This window comes from Sinohyriopsis cumingii, chromosome 12, assembly GCF_028554795.1.
Source record: "Sinohyriopsis cumingii isolate HCF-2022 chromosome 12, ASM2855479v2, whole genome shotgun sequence".
In the NCBI taxonomy this organism is placed as follows: domain Eukaryota; kingdom Metazoa; phylum Mollusca; class Bivalvia; order Unionida; family Unionidae; genus Sinohyriopsis; species Sinohyriopsis cumingii.
The window spans coordinates 21,272,585-21,287,499 of NC_142972.1; the positions used below are offsets into that span (position 1 = coordinate 21,272,585).

General features: G+C 30.1%; 1 protein-coding gene across 1 annotated transcript in view; it reads left to right on the forward strand.

Annotated features, from left to right (window-relative positions):
* The first annotated feature begins 290 nt into the window (after nucleotides 1–290).
* LOC149786078 (mitochondrial pyruvate carrier 1-like) overlaps nucleotides 291–14,915 on the forward strand; it is a 39,720-nt gene continuing 25,095 nt past the window's right edge. Inside the window, exon 1 of the mRNA XM_089976372.1 lies at nucleotides 291–303. The gene's annotated coding sequence lies outside the window, so the exon portion shown is untranslated. The remainder of the gene's footprint in view (nucleotides 304–14,915) is intronic.

The window sequence follows — 14,915 nt, forward strand, 5'->3', positions numbered from 1 at the left end:
AGTTTGTTTTTGTTACTTGACGTATCATTGTATGGTTGTTTTTGTTACATGATGTATGGTTGTTTTTTGTCAAATGATGTATCGTTGTACAGTTCTTGTTGCATGATATGTGGTTGTATCATTATTTTTGTTACATGATGTATGGTTGTTTTTTTGTTACAGTGATGTATGGTTGTTTTTGTTACTTGATATATGGTTGTATGGTAGTTTTTGTTACATGATGTATGGTTGTGTGGTTATGTCTCTGATGGGTTTTGTATTGTCAGATTGTTTTTTTCTTTTTCCAGCACTTTTGGGGACCATGTAAGTAGCCAGTGATTTCTTTGAAATTTATAACTCTATAGTCCTTGACTTTGTCATGAAGATTTAATTCTAATTATTTTATTCATAATGAAGTTAAATTGTACTGGACCAATATGAAATTTATAACTCTATGGTTGTTGACTTTGTCATTAAATCTAGTTATTTTATTCCTAATGAAGTTAAATTGTACTGGACCAATATGAAATTCATAACTCTATAATCCTTGACTTTGTCATGAAGATTTAAATCTAATTATTTTATTCCTAATGAAGTTAAATTGTACTGGACCAATATGAAATTTATAACTCTATAGTCCTTTGTCATGAAGATTTAAATATAATTATTTTATTCCTAATGAAGTTAAATTGTACTGGACCAATATGAAATTCATAACTCTATAGTCCTTGACTTTGTCATTAAATCTAATTATTTTATTCCTAATGAAGTTAAATTGTACTGGACCAATATGAAATTTATAACTCTATAGTCCTTGACTTTGTCATTAAATCTAATTATTTTATTCCTAATGAAGTTAAATTGTACTGGACCAATATGAAATTCATAACTCTATAGTCCTTGACTTTGTCATGAAGATTTAAATCTAATTATTTTATTCCTAATGAAGTTAAATTGTACTGGACCAATATGAAATTTATAACTCTATAGTCCTTTGTCATGAAGATTTAAATATAATTATTTTATTCCTAATGAAGTTAAATTGTACTGGACCAATATGAAATTTATAACTCTATAGTCCTTGACTTTGTCATTAAATCTAATTATTTTATTCCTAATGAAGTTAAAATGTACTGGACCAATATGAAATTTATAACTCTATAATCCTTGACTTTGTCATGAAGATTTAAATCTAATTATTTTATTCCTAATGAAGTTAAATTGTACTGGACCAATATGAAATTTATAACTCTATAGTCCTTGACTTTGTCATTAAATCTAATTATTTTATTCCTAATGAAGTTAAATTGTACTGGACCAATATGAAATTCATAACTCTATAGTCCTTGACTTTGTCATGAAGATTTAAATCTAATTATTTTATTCCTAATGAAGTTAAATTGTACTGGACCAATATGAAATTTATAACTCTATAGTCCTTTGTCATGAAGATTTAAATATAATTATTTTATTCCTAATGAAGTTAAATTGTACTGGACCAATATGAAATTTATAACTCTATAGTCCTTGACTTTGTCATTAAATCTAATTATTTTATTCCTAATGAAGTTAAAATGTACTGGACCAATATGAAATTTATAACTCTATAATCCTTGACTTTGTCATGAAGATTTAAATCTAATTATTTTATTCCTAATGAAGTTAAATTGTACTGGACCAATATGAAATTTATAACTCTATAGTCCTTGACTTTGTCATTAAATCTAATTATTTTATTCCTAATGAAGTTAAATTGTACTGGACCAATATGAAATTTATAACTCTATAGTCCTTTGTCATGAAGATTTAAATATAATTATTTTATTCCTAATGAAGTTAAATTGTACTGGACCAATATGAAATTTATAACTCTATAGTCCTTGACTTTGTCATTAAATCTAATTATTTTATTCCTAATGAAGTTAAAATGTACTGGACCAATATGAAATTTATAACTCTATAGTCCTTGACTTTGTCATGAAGATTTAAATCTAATTATTTTATTCCTAATGAAGTTAAATTGTACTGGACCAATATGAAATTTATAACTCTATAGTCCTTGACTTTGTCATTAAATCTAATTATTTTATTCCTAATGAAGTTAAATTGTACTGGACCAATATGAAATTTATAACTCTATAGTCCTTTGTCATGAAGATTTAAATATAATTATTTTATTCCTAATGAAGTTAAATTGTACTGGACCAATATGAAATTTATAACTCTATAGTCCTTGACTTTGTCATTAAATCTAATTATTTTATTCCTAATGAAGTTAAAATGTACTGGACCAATATGAAATTTATAACTCTATAATCCTTGACTTTGTCATGAAGATTTAAATCTAATTATTTTATTCCTAATGAAGTTAAATTGTACTGGACCAATATGAAATTTATAACTCTATAGTCCTTGACTTTGTCATTAAATCTAATTATTTTATTCCTAATGAAGTTAAATTGTACTGGACCAATATGAAATTCATAACTCTATAGTCCTTGACTTTGTCATGATGATTTAAATCTAATTATTTTATTCCTAATGAAGTTAAATTGTACTGGACCAATATGAAATTTATAACTCTATAGTCCTTGACTTTGTCATTAAATCTAATTATTTTATTCCTAATGAAGTTAAATTGTACTGGACCAGTATGAAATTTATAACTCTATAGTCCTTTGTCATGAAGATTTAAATATAATTATTTTATTCCTAATGAAGTTAAATTGTACTGGACCAATATGAAATTTATAACTCTATAGTCCTTGACTTTGTCATTAAATCTAATTATTTTATTCCTAATGAAGTTAAATTGTACTGGACCAATATGAAATTTATAACTCTATAGTCCTTTGTCATGAAGATTTAAATCTAATTATTTTATTCCTAATGAAGTTAAATTGTACTGGACCAATATGAAATTTATAACTCTATAGTCCTTGACTTTGTCATTAAATCTAATTATTTTATTCCTAATGAAGTTAAATTGTACTGGACCAATATGAAATTTATAACTCTATAGTCCTTTGTCATGAAGATTTAAATATAATTATTTTATTCCTAATGAAGTTAAATTGTACTGGACCAATATGAAATTTATAACTCTATAGTCCTTGACTTTGTCATTAAATCTAATTATTTTATTCCTAATGAAGTTAAAATGTACTGGACCAATATGAAATTTATAACTCTATAGTCCTTGACTTTGTCATGAAGATTTAAATCTAATTATTTTATTCCTAATGAAGTTAAATTGTACTGGACCAGTATGAAATTTATAACTCTATAGTCCTTTGTCATGAAGATTTAAATATAATTATTTTATTCCTAATGAAGTTAAATTGTACTGGACCAATATGAAATTTATAACTCTATAGTCCTTGACTTTGTCATTAAATCTAATTATTTTATTCCTAATGAAGTTAAATTGTACTGGACCAATATGAAATTTATAACTCTATAGTCCTTTGTCATGAAGATTTAAATATAATTATTTTATTCCTAATGAAGTTAAATTGTACTGGACCAATATGAAATTTATAACTCTATAGTCCTTGACTTTGTCATTAAATCTAATTATTTTATTCCTAATGAAGTTAAATTGTACTGGACCAATATGAAATTTATAACTCTATAGTCCTTTGTCATGAAGATTTAAATATAATTATTTTATTCCTAATGAAGTTAAATTGTACTGGACCAATATGAAATTTATAACTCTATAGTCCTTGACTTTGTCATTAAATCTAATTATTTTATTCCTAATGAAGTTAAATTGTACTGGACCAATATGAAATTCATAACTCTATAGTCCTTGACTTTGTCATGAAGATTTAAATCTAATTATTTTATTCCTAATGAAGTTAAATTGTACTGGACCAATATGAAATTTATAACTCTATAGTCCTTGACTTTGTCATGAAGATTTAAATCTAATTATTTTATTCCTAATGAAGTTAAATTGTACTGGACCAATATGAAATTTATAACTCTATAGTCCTTGACTTTGTCATTAAATCTAATTATTTTATTCCTAATGAAGTTAAATTGTACTGGACCAATATGAAATTTATAACTCTATAGTCCTTGACTTTGTCATTAAATCTAATTATTTTATTCCTAATGAAGTTAAATTGTACTGGACCAATATGAAATTCATAACTCTATAGTCCTTGACTTTGTCATGATGATTTAAATCTAATTATTTTATTCCTAATGAAGTTAAATTGTACTGGACCAATATGAAATTTATAACTCTATAGTCCTTGACTTTGTCATTAAATCTAATTATTTTATTCCTAATGAAGTTAAAATGTACTGGACCAATATGAAATTTATAACTCTATAGTCCTTTGTCATGAAGATTTAAATATAATTATTTTATTCCTAATGAAGTTAAAATGTACTGGACCAATATGAAATTTATAACTCTATAATCCTTGACTTTGTCATTAAATCTAATTATTTTATTCCTAATGAAGTTAAATTGTACTGGACCAATATGAAATTTATAACTCTATAGTCCTTGACTTTGTCATGAAGATTTAAATCTAATTATTTTATTCCTAATGAAGTTAAATTGTACTGGACCAATATGAAATTTATAACTCTATAGTCCTTGACTTTGTCATGAAGATTTAAATCTAATTATTTTATTCCTAATGAAGTTAAATTGTACTGGACCAATATGAAATTTATAACTCTATAGTCCTTGACTTTGTCATTAAATCTAATTATTTTATTCCTAATGAAGTTGAATTGTACTGGACCAATATGAAATTCATAACTCTATAGTCCTTGACTTTGTCATGATGATTTAAATCTAATTATTTTATTCCTAATGAAGTTAAATTGTACTGGACCAATATGAAATTCATAACTCTATAGTCCTTTGTCATGAAGATTTAAATATAATTATTTTATTCCTAATGAAGTTAAATTGTACTGGACCAATATGAAATTTATAACTCTATAGTCCTTGACTTTGTCATGATGATTTAAATCTAATTATTTTATTCCTAATGAAGTTAAATTGTACTGGACCAATATGAAATTCATAACTCTATAGTCCTTGACTTTGTCATTAAATCTAATTATTTTATTCCTAATGAAGTTAAATTGTACTGGACCAATGTGAAATTTATAACTCTATAGTCCTTTGTCATGAAGATTTAAATATAATTATTTTATTCCTAATGAAGTTAAATTGTGCTGGACCAATATGAAATTCATAACTCTATAGTCCTTGACTTTGTCATGAAGATTTAAATCTAATTATTTTATTCCTAATGAAGTTAAATTGTACTAGACCAATATGAAATTTATAACTCTATAGTCCTTTGTCATGAAGATTTAAATATAATTATTTTATTCCTAATGAAGTTAAATTGTACTGGACCAATATGAAATTCATAACTCTATAGTCCTTGACTTTGTCATTAAATCTAATTATTTTATTCCTAATGAAGTTAAATTGTACTGGACCAATATGAAATTCATAACTCTATAGTCCTTGACTTTGTCATGAAGATTTAAATCTAATTATTTTATTCCTAATGAAGTTAAATTGTACTGGACCAATATGAAATTTATAACTCTATAGTCCTTGACTTTGTCATGAAGATTTAAATCTAATTATTTTATTCCTAATGAAGTTAAATTGTACTGGACCAATATGAAATTTATAACTCTATAGTCCTTGACTTTGTCATGAAGATTTAAATCTAATTATTTTATTCCTAATGAAGTTAAATTGTACTGGACCAATATGAAATTTATAACTCTATAGTCCTTTGTCATGAAGATTTAAATATAATTATTTTATTCCTAATGAAGTTAAATTGTACTGGACCAATATGAAATTTATAACTCTATAGTCCTTGACTTTGTCATTAAATCTAATTATTTTATTCCTAATGAAGTTAAATTGTGCTGGACCAATATGAAATTTATAACTCTATAGTCCTTGACTTTGTCATTAAATCTAATTATTTTATTCCTAATGAAGTTAAATTGTACTGGACCAATATGAAATTTATAACTCTATAGTCCTTTGTCATGAAGATTTAAATATAATTATTTTATTCCTAATGAAGTTAAATTGTGCTGGACCAATATGAAATTCATAACTCTATAGTCCTTTGTCATGAAGATTTAAATATAATTATTTTATTCCTAATGAAGTTAAATTGTACTGGACCAATATGAAATTCATAACTCTATAGTCCTTGACTTTGTCATGAAGATTTAAATCTAATTATTTTATTCCTAATGAAGTTAAATTGTACTGGACCAATATGAAATTTATAACTCTATAGTCCTTTGTCATGAAGATTTAAATATAATTATTTTATTCCTAATGAAGTTAAATTGTACTGGACCAATATGAAATTTATAACTCTATAGTCCTTGACTTTGTCATTAAATCTAATTATTTTATTCCTAATGAAGTTAAAATGTACTGGACCAATATGAAATTTATAACTCTATAATCCTTGACTTTGTCATGAAGATTTAAATCTAATTATTTTATTCCTAATGAAGTTAAATTGTACTGGACCAATATGAAATTTATAACTCTATAGTCCTTTGTCATGAAGATTTAAATATAATTATTTTATTCCTAATGAAGTTAAATTGTGCTGGACCAATATGAAATTTATAACTCTATAGTCCTTGACTTTGTCATTAAATCTAATTATTTTATTCCTAATGAAGTTAAATTGTACTAGACCAATATGAAATTCATAACTCTATAGTCCTTGACTTTGTCATGAAGATTTAAATCTAATTATTTTATTCCTAATGAAGTTAAATTGTACTAGACCAATATGAAATTCATAACTCTATAGTCCTTTGTCATGAAGATTTAAATATAATTATTTTATTCCTAATGAAGTTAAATTGTACTGGACCAATATGAAATTTATAACTCTATAGTCCTTTGTCATGAAGATTTAAATATAATTATTTTATTCCTAATGAAGTTAAATTGTGCTGGACCAATATGAAATTTATAACTCTATAGTCCTTGACTTTGTCATGAAGATTTAAATATAATTATTTTATTCCTAATGAAGTTAAATTGTACTGGACCAATATGAAATTTATAACTCTATAGTCCTTTGTCATGAAGATTTAAATCTAATTATTTTATTCCTAATGAAGTTAAATTGTACTGGACCAATATGAAATTTATAACTCTGTAATCCTTGACTTTGTCATGATGATTTAAATCTAATTATTTTATTCATAATGAGATTAAGTTGTACTGGACCAAATTGAGAGGGAGGCTGCACTAATCACCAGAATAACATATTTTGTCACCATAAGGGCAATTTTTTTTTGTTAATTTGGAAAATTTAGTAATTCCCAAAATTGATTTGTGCATTTAATTGATCAGCATTTTATTTTGCTCAGTGCTTGAAGTGCTTAGTGTATATATTCATAAAGTTTAAAAAACCTACCTACCTACCCAGATTTTAAAGCCAATGCAATAGGAAACACATGTAATTTATTTTGGCCTAATCATTCCTTGGCAATGCATTTTGAAGGGTGAAGATGCTCTTATTTTTAAATAAAGTAATGAAAGTGCTAGGAATAACTGATAAAAGCACTGTATATATGTTGCAGACTTTTAGTTTTAATATGTTTGATAAATATAATTTTTTTTATAGTGTATCCCAAATCCTTCTAATGGATCTTTTTTCAAATCTTAATCCTTTTTTCTGTTTCTGGAATTTCAGCACAGTTCCCAAGTATATAGTGGAAGATTATGAAATAATCAAATACTTGTTTCAAGTTAGTGTAATTTCAAGCCTGTTAATGTTTCAAGTCCAGTGTAATTCCAAAGCCTGCTATTATTTTAAGTCTAAAGTATTTTCAGAGCCTGCTACTGTTTTGAGCCAGTATAATTCAAACCCCATTACTGAACTGAGTCAGTATAATTCAAAGCATGTTACTATTTAAATATATATATGACAGTATTTGTTCCAGTACAGTATCACCCAACTGCAGATAGTGTAGATTCCAATCTGTTATCACATAATAGGCCACAGATCATGGTCTGTTCTGTTTATGGCCAATATTGTACAACAACTGACAGTGTAGATCCAGATCTGCCATCACTTAATATGCAAGCAAATCCAGGACTGTGTTATTGACTTCTAATTACTAATAACAATTCCCAACAGAGAACAGTGTAGCTTGTAGCCCCAGCTCTGCCATCACATAATACACTCTGGCAGCTCTTGGTAATGTAAAGTAAGAGAACATTAGTTATAGAGTCTGACCCAGGTATGCCTGACATAATCCTACTTAGAGACACTGGGAAACTACTGGGGATCAGTTTATACAATAGATTATCATTAAAGCATTAACAAGGCATGGTGGACAGAGATAATGGACCATTTCACAGATTACTTACTGGGCTGAGAATGCCTTTCTTTTCTATGGTTTACTTTTGAAATTAAGATCTGAGAACATGTTCTGGGGGAAACCTGAGGTCTAAGCCATTTGTATGGGGAACAATGACATTGCCATAAAGTAGATTCTAACAACAAAATTTACAAGAAACTCCTCGACTTTTCAACCCTGAATGGAGGTATTGATACCCTGAAAAAATCAGAAAGGCTGTGATAAATCTGAATTGGTGCAATAAAAATATTGAGTTAACTCAAAGCTCAAATTTAACACAAATTTCTTTGTAGCCAGAAGGACTAGTATACTGAGAAATTTACTAGTCCTACCAAATCTTTACTAGTCCTGTCCACAAAACAATGTCACACACTTGTATTGAGATTAACAACAATTTTATTTCATAAATAGCATTATCATATTGAATGCCGAAGTACAAAAGTATAAATCCCACTTAAAATCATCAATCAGTCAATTCACATTTCTTGTTTCTCAAGACAATCTGGATCCACTTCCAGAAAGGGATCCAGGTGTCCTTTCTCATCCTCTACCTGCACTCTTGGTCCATATGGGGTTTGTTCTGGTCTCCTTACCCGTCTCCTTAAAATATTGTAGTGTAGTGGTGATCACCTTCGGGATCCCTTCTACCTTTTCTACACTATCAATTGCCAGGAACGATGATTTTATCTCTCCTTTGCGAATTCTTATATGTACAATTTCCTCCTCCTGAATTGTACTGTCAGTACAACCGTCGCACACTACTGCAAGAAACATTGCTTCATTTACACCATCGACAAATTTCTGCCTTTCTCTTTCAGCCATGTAGAGAGTAAATGAAACAAAATGTTTATCATTCCTGTAAGTCTCTCTAACATCAACTCCTTCCATCTCATCCAGCTAACACATCCATACAAAATCAGTGACGGGTCTTCTGTTCTTTATGATAGCATGTGCATTTTAAACAAATTAACGCGCTGGTCAAACACATTCCGATTTAAACTTTGCAGGATCTTACCAATGGACCATCTTCTGGTAGTATCAGCATAGCTGCTTTTCTCTCTGAACTCTATTTGTGTTGCCCACAGCTTTCATATATGTTTCAATTTTAAAGTTCGAACAACCGGCAACAAAACTGGATGTTTTCTCTGTGTTTGTTTTTGTGAATTCCATACACCAGTTACACCGCATAAAGTTCTTTTCCTCATCATAATTCAGCCATTCCCTGTCTTTTGTCCTTGTGTTCTGAAACGCTTTTCCCTATCATAAGAATTATTCCTGTCTTTTATGTCATTTTCATTCAACTTTTGTTTTCTTCCGGTGGCTGAACACCTTCTATAAAACGCCACATTTTGTCTGTTTTATAAGGAGGGAATTGTGCCTCGTGTTGAAATACAAGATGGTACAGTATAGCTGATGCAAACTATTTAAAGTAAGAAAAGGAATGGCACAGCGTCCTTTACATCAGAAAGTCAGAGCAAGAAGCACGTTTCAAAACACGTGCCTTTGCCCCAGCGTCCCATAAATTTAAATGGCCTCTGCCTAATAAAGACTCCAATTCAGCAGATGTTCTGCAGGATCAAAGCAGTCACTATTGTAAACACTGTTATAAATTATTAGCATCAAAAGATAATGTTAGTTTCAGCTTGGAAAAGGTGTGTTCCCATCAAACGAAGCCATCTGACTCTGAGGGTTGTATTTAACAACTCCAGTTACGGTCTCATCATTAATAACGTAAGTTTGGTAATTTTTCCTAATTAATCGGACCTGACTACATGTATATTGCTGAAATTAATAATAAGGCGGAAAATTTTCAAATCTTAGATGCCCATGTTCAGAGATTTTAATTCCCAACAAATATACGACATTCTGCTTGGATATCTTCATGTGTATTCAATTATTTGTTCATTCTTGTAAGGGAAAAAATATAAAAACTATTTTATAGTCATTGAAAAGGTAGTTGTATGGAAAGGATGTGTCAATAACGTAATCATAATAAATTGATCTAATTTTTATAATTATTTTGATGCGAATGTAATATATGCAGTTTCCCGTTTGTGACTGTTCGAGCATTTGGCAAGCGAGCCAGCATGAACAAACATGCAAACTAATTTCTTTGAATATTTTTTGTCGTGTTCTTTTGTGTGTTATACTGTTTGGTAGTTTGTCACTGTGGTCGAGTGAATAAAGTGTGATACCACATCATTTTTCATTTAATTCGTTGTCAAATTAATTAGGATCAATTACCAAAGTTCCATTGTTAATGACGGGACCATAATTGGCACTGTTAAGCGAAATACACAAAATCGGATGGCTCCTAACGCACGTTTCCAAGGCAGAAATTGACTTCATCTTCTCACGCTAATATTTTATGACTGTGTTTACAATGGTCACTGGTTTGATTCTATAGAACATATGCTGAAGTCATGTCTTTATTAGGGAATGGTATAAACAAACGCTGACTGTTGATAAACGAAACTTACTACTACTAGCCCATCGGACTATTAACATTATGAAAGTTACTAGTCCTACAGGAAATCTACTAGCCTCGGGCTAGCAGACTACCGCTAATTTCGAGCCCTGCAACTACTTAGTTGTCTGCATACTCCTAATTCATCAAGGACAAAAGATAGTAGCAAACTATAAACATTATTTATAAATTTAAGACAAGTTACATGTAGGCTACAAAAAAATGAACCCCTTGTCCAAGATGATAGGCATTATTGGAGTAAAGCCGGAGGCTGAGCATGTATTCATGGCATGTTACTCTGTCACTGGTCAAACCAGGCACTCTTCAAAGAAAAGGAAACTTTTATCAGTCACATGATGTGTCACGTGAAGTATCCTATATAAACAAGCCACCCGCAGGGAGGGAAAATCCCATTGTAGTAAAACCTCATCTTGCAACAAAGGATGGGTGAGTGTATACATGTTCAGCCTCTGGCTTTACGCCAATAATGCCCCTCATCCTTCACAAATGCTTGGATGAGGGGTTCATTATTTTCTGTAAAGCCTTCAGCTCACATGTATACATAGCATATTTAAAGATAGACAACAAAACATCTGCTAAAAGCATCAGTAGGAAAAAGGGAACACATGTTAACCTGTAAATCATAATCAAACAAAAAATATTATTTATATGCTATTAATATCTGCTTCAGCAAAACCCTTACTATTAGCCTGAATATCCCTTAGATAAAATTTGTGAAAATTCTTTACTGATGTCCAATCTGCTGTTTTCAAGATATTGTGCAAGGAACAGCCTTGTCTGAAAGTAGCTGATGCTGCAGCAGTTCTGTAAGAATGAGCTTTGAATTTAGATGTATCAATTCCTGATTGTTCTAAAACCATTTTTAACCATCTTGCAATAGTTCTAGATGTCACAGCTCTGTAGGAACAATAAGATACCAGAACTTGAGTAGATTTCAAAAGATTTTTAGTCCTGTCAAGATAATGCAACAAAGTATGCATAGCACAAAGCTTCTCATCCTTATAATGTAGTAGTTCCAACTGGAAAATCTTACCTTGAAGTTTTCATCAAATCCAAAAAATTGAATACTATTTTATCTGCCATTCAAGTCATGTTATGTAAATTCAAAGATTTTAGAGTTTGTGCTTTTGGAGCTGTAGATAAAGCAATAAGAGCGACCAGCTTCATTGTTAATAACCATAAAGATATAGTTTCCAAAGGAAAAAGGGTACACTTGTATTTTAAGACTAGGTTTAGGAACCCCTAGTGGTCTAAAGCACTCATCATTACGGATCATTCCCATCTCACCTCTGTCTGCATGGGCTAGAGTCTCATGTTTGGCCAGTGTGGTTATGTGAGAAAGCATGCCAGTTGATTCTCGTGGGTCAGTGGTTCTTTCTGGGGTTTTCCTCCACTATAGATACTGGCCACCATGTATAGCTTATCTTGTACTGAAAAATGGCATTAAACCCTACAGCAACAACAACAAGACTCTGTTTACATCCCAAGTGTCAACATATCATGGTTTGGGTGGACTTTTGTTAAACAGTCGTTTCAAGTATCTATTAATCAAAAAAGGGTTGAGACACCATGCATTCTCAAACATTCTCAAAGTAGTAAGTAACAGTCTTGTGAGTATTGACAACACTGTAAGACGTACCTTCAGTTACAAAAGAATTTAAGTGTGAAATAACTGTTACCTAAGAGACACAAAAGGGATTAATTTGCCTGATTTTGCATAAAAAATTCAATTTTTTCCTTGCTAAATTATATTTTGTTCCTGGTCTCAATGAATTGTTAATGATGTCCACAGCTGTTGTGGGAAGTCCTTAGTTTTAGAGCATTCTCCTGGTACAGTCACTGCGATTTAAAGATACAGTCTTCTCTAGAGGATGAGTTTGACTTTTGCATGGAAGAGTCAATATATTTTGGTGCCTTGGAAGTCTAATTGGAAGAGAAATTAAACATGACAAGAGTAAAGGAAACCAAAATCATGATATCCAATGTGGAACAATTAAAAGTGCTTTACTAACATTATCAGCAATAATTTTATTCATTATTTTCCCAACAAGATTAAAAGGGGGAAAATTGTATGGGATTAAATCATGCCGGGAGAAAAAAAAGGGATCAATTTTAAAAGCACCTGGTTCTGGAAATCATGAGATGAACTTCTTTAACTAACAGTTTAATCTAGATGCAAAAAGATCTATGTCTGGAACAACAGTCTGTGCACAGAATCTTTGGAAACTTTCTTTCTTTAGCATCCACACAGTGGAGTCAGAAAAGTTCCTGGACAGAGAATCTTACTGTATATTATGTTTGCCAGCAGTATGGACTGCAGATACAAATATTTCCCTTTCCAAGCACCGTTCCCAAATCTGTCTGGCTAGCTGATCCAAATGAATTGATGCCATTCCACCTATATTATTAATGTACGAGATAGCACATATGTTGTCAGACTGAATCTCAATATGGATATTTTTGTGATCTGAATGAAAAGCTTGTAAGGCATAAGAAACTGCTAACAACTCTAGGTAATTTATGGAAGACAGTTTTTGCATTTTTGGTTGCCATAAAAGGCTTGCGTTTTGCCACTTTCTGAATTTTAGTCACGGCAGACTTCAATTTTTTTTCATTATTTTTGTGTCTTCTTAACTCATCTCTTTGAGGAACTTGCCTCAGCTTTGCAAAAGGCTCCAATATCTTCAGGCTCAAAACCCGAAAATGCCGAGTTGGCTTCATGGTCTGCTACAATGCCAGAATAACTATGACATAACTCTTACAGGTGGCTTGTTTATATAGGATACTTCAGGTGAAACATTATGCGACTGATAAAAGAAGTTTTCTCTTCCTTGAAGAGTGCTCGTTTCCACTCATGACAAAGTTGTGTTTACATGTGAGGCTGAAGGCTTTACAGAAAATAATGATTTGTATGCCTGGAAGAAAATAAACATCTAGTCTCAAGTTTCAACTGCTAGACCTGTATACTAGCAAACAGCAGGTTTAGGGTTTCATGGCTTGTCAGTACAATACTGGCTATATGGTAACACGTAAAAAGGTAAATTAAAAAATATAAAGATAAAAATTTATATAAAAAAACTGCTAGGAAGACAACTCCTTCCAGCTAATTTTTAGACACTTAATACAGCATGATAAAATCATTCAAATGTCGAGTTAAATTCATGTCCCATAGACATCTGTTTAACATTTGAGAAAATTGAACTATTTTGTGCACTTGATGGCTGAGTAAACAACACTTGAACCTTTTGACTGAAGTTAACACAGCCTTTCCAACTTTCAAAATTTGGTAAGTTAAGATACTATAAAGAGATGATACCACTTGAAATCTGTAGGTAAAGAAGATGAATACAAACTCTGGAGAAATAAAGTAAGCAAAATGATTAAACAAGCAAAGATAAACCACTACCAAATATTGCTTGATGACAAATGAAAAACCAACCGCAACAATTTCTGAAACTTTTTGTGAATTGGAGCAGGATAGTATGTTTTGCAATCCATGACATTACAAATATTTTCACTGAATTCTTTGTAAACATGGTCTCCAGAATTACAGAACATTAGTTAGACTCTGATCATTCAGAACTATAAAAGTTTTTGTTCAACAAAACTTCCAAATGATACTGAATCTGAAATCCAGTAAATAAGTTCATAGTTTGTTTTTGAATTACATAAAAACATTGATGTTTTTAAATGTACATGATAGATCCATGACTTCTTAAGGCAGCTGCATCTGCTATTGCTGATAGTATTACCTTTCTATGTAATCACAGTTTGAAAAGAAGTCAATTTCCCCAATCTTGGAAAACTGCCAATTTAAAAGTAATATCACTACATAAAGCTGGATCAAAAGGGTGTGTGAATAACTATACACCAATATAATTTCTTCCATTCCTTTCCAAGTTACTAGAAAAGCATGTACACAGTTCTTTGATGACCTATCTCAACAATCACAATCTGCTGAATCATGAAAATCAATCTGGCTTTGGGAAAGATTGTTCTTGTGAAACTGCACTTATCTTTATGACTGTCAAGT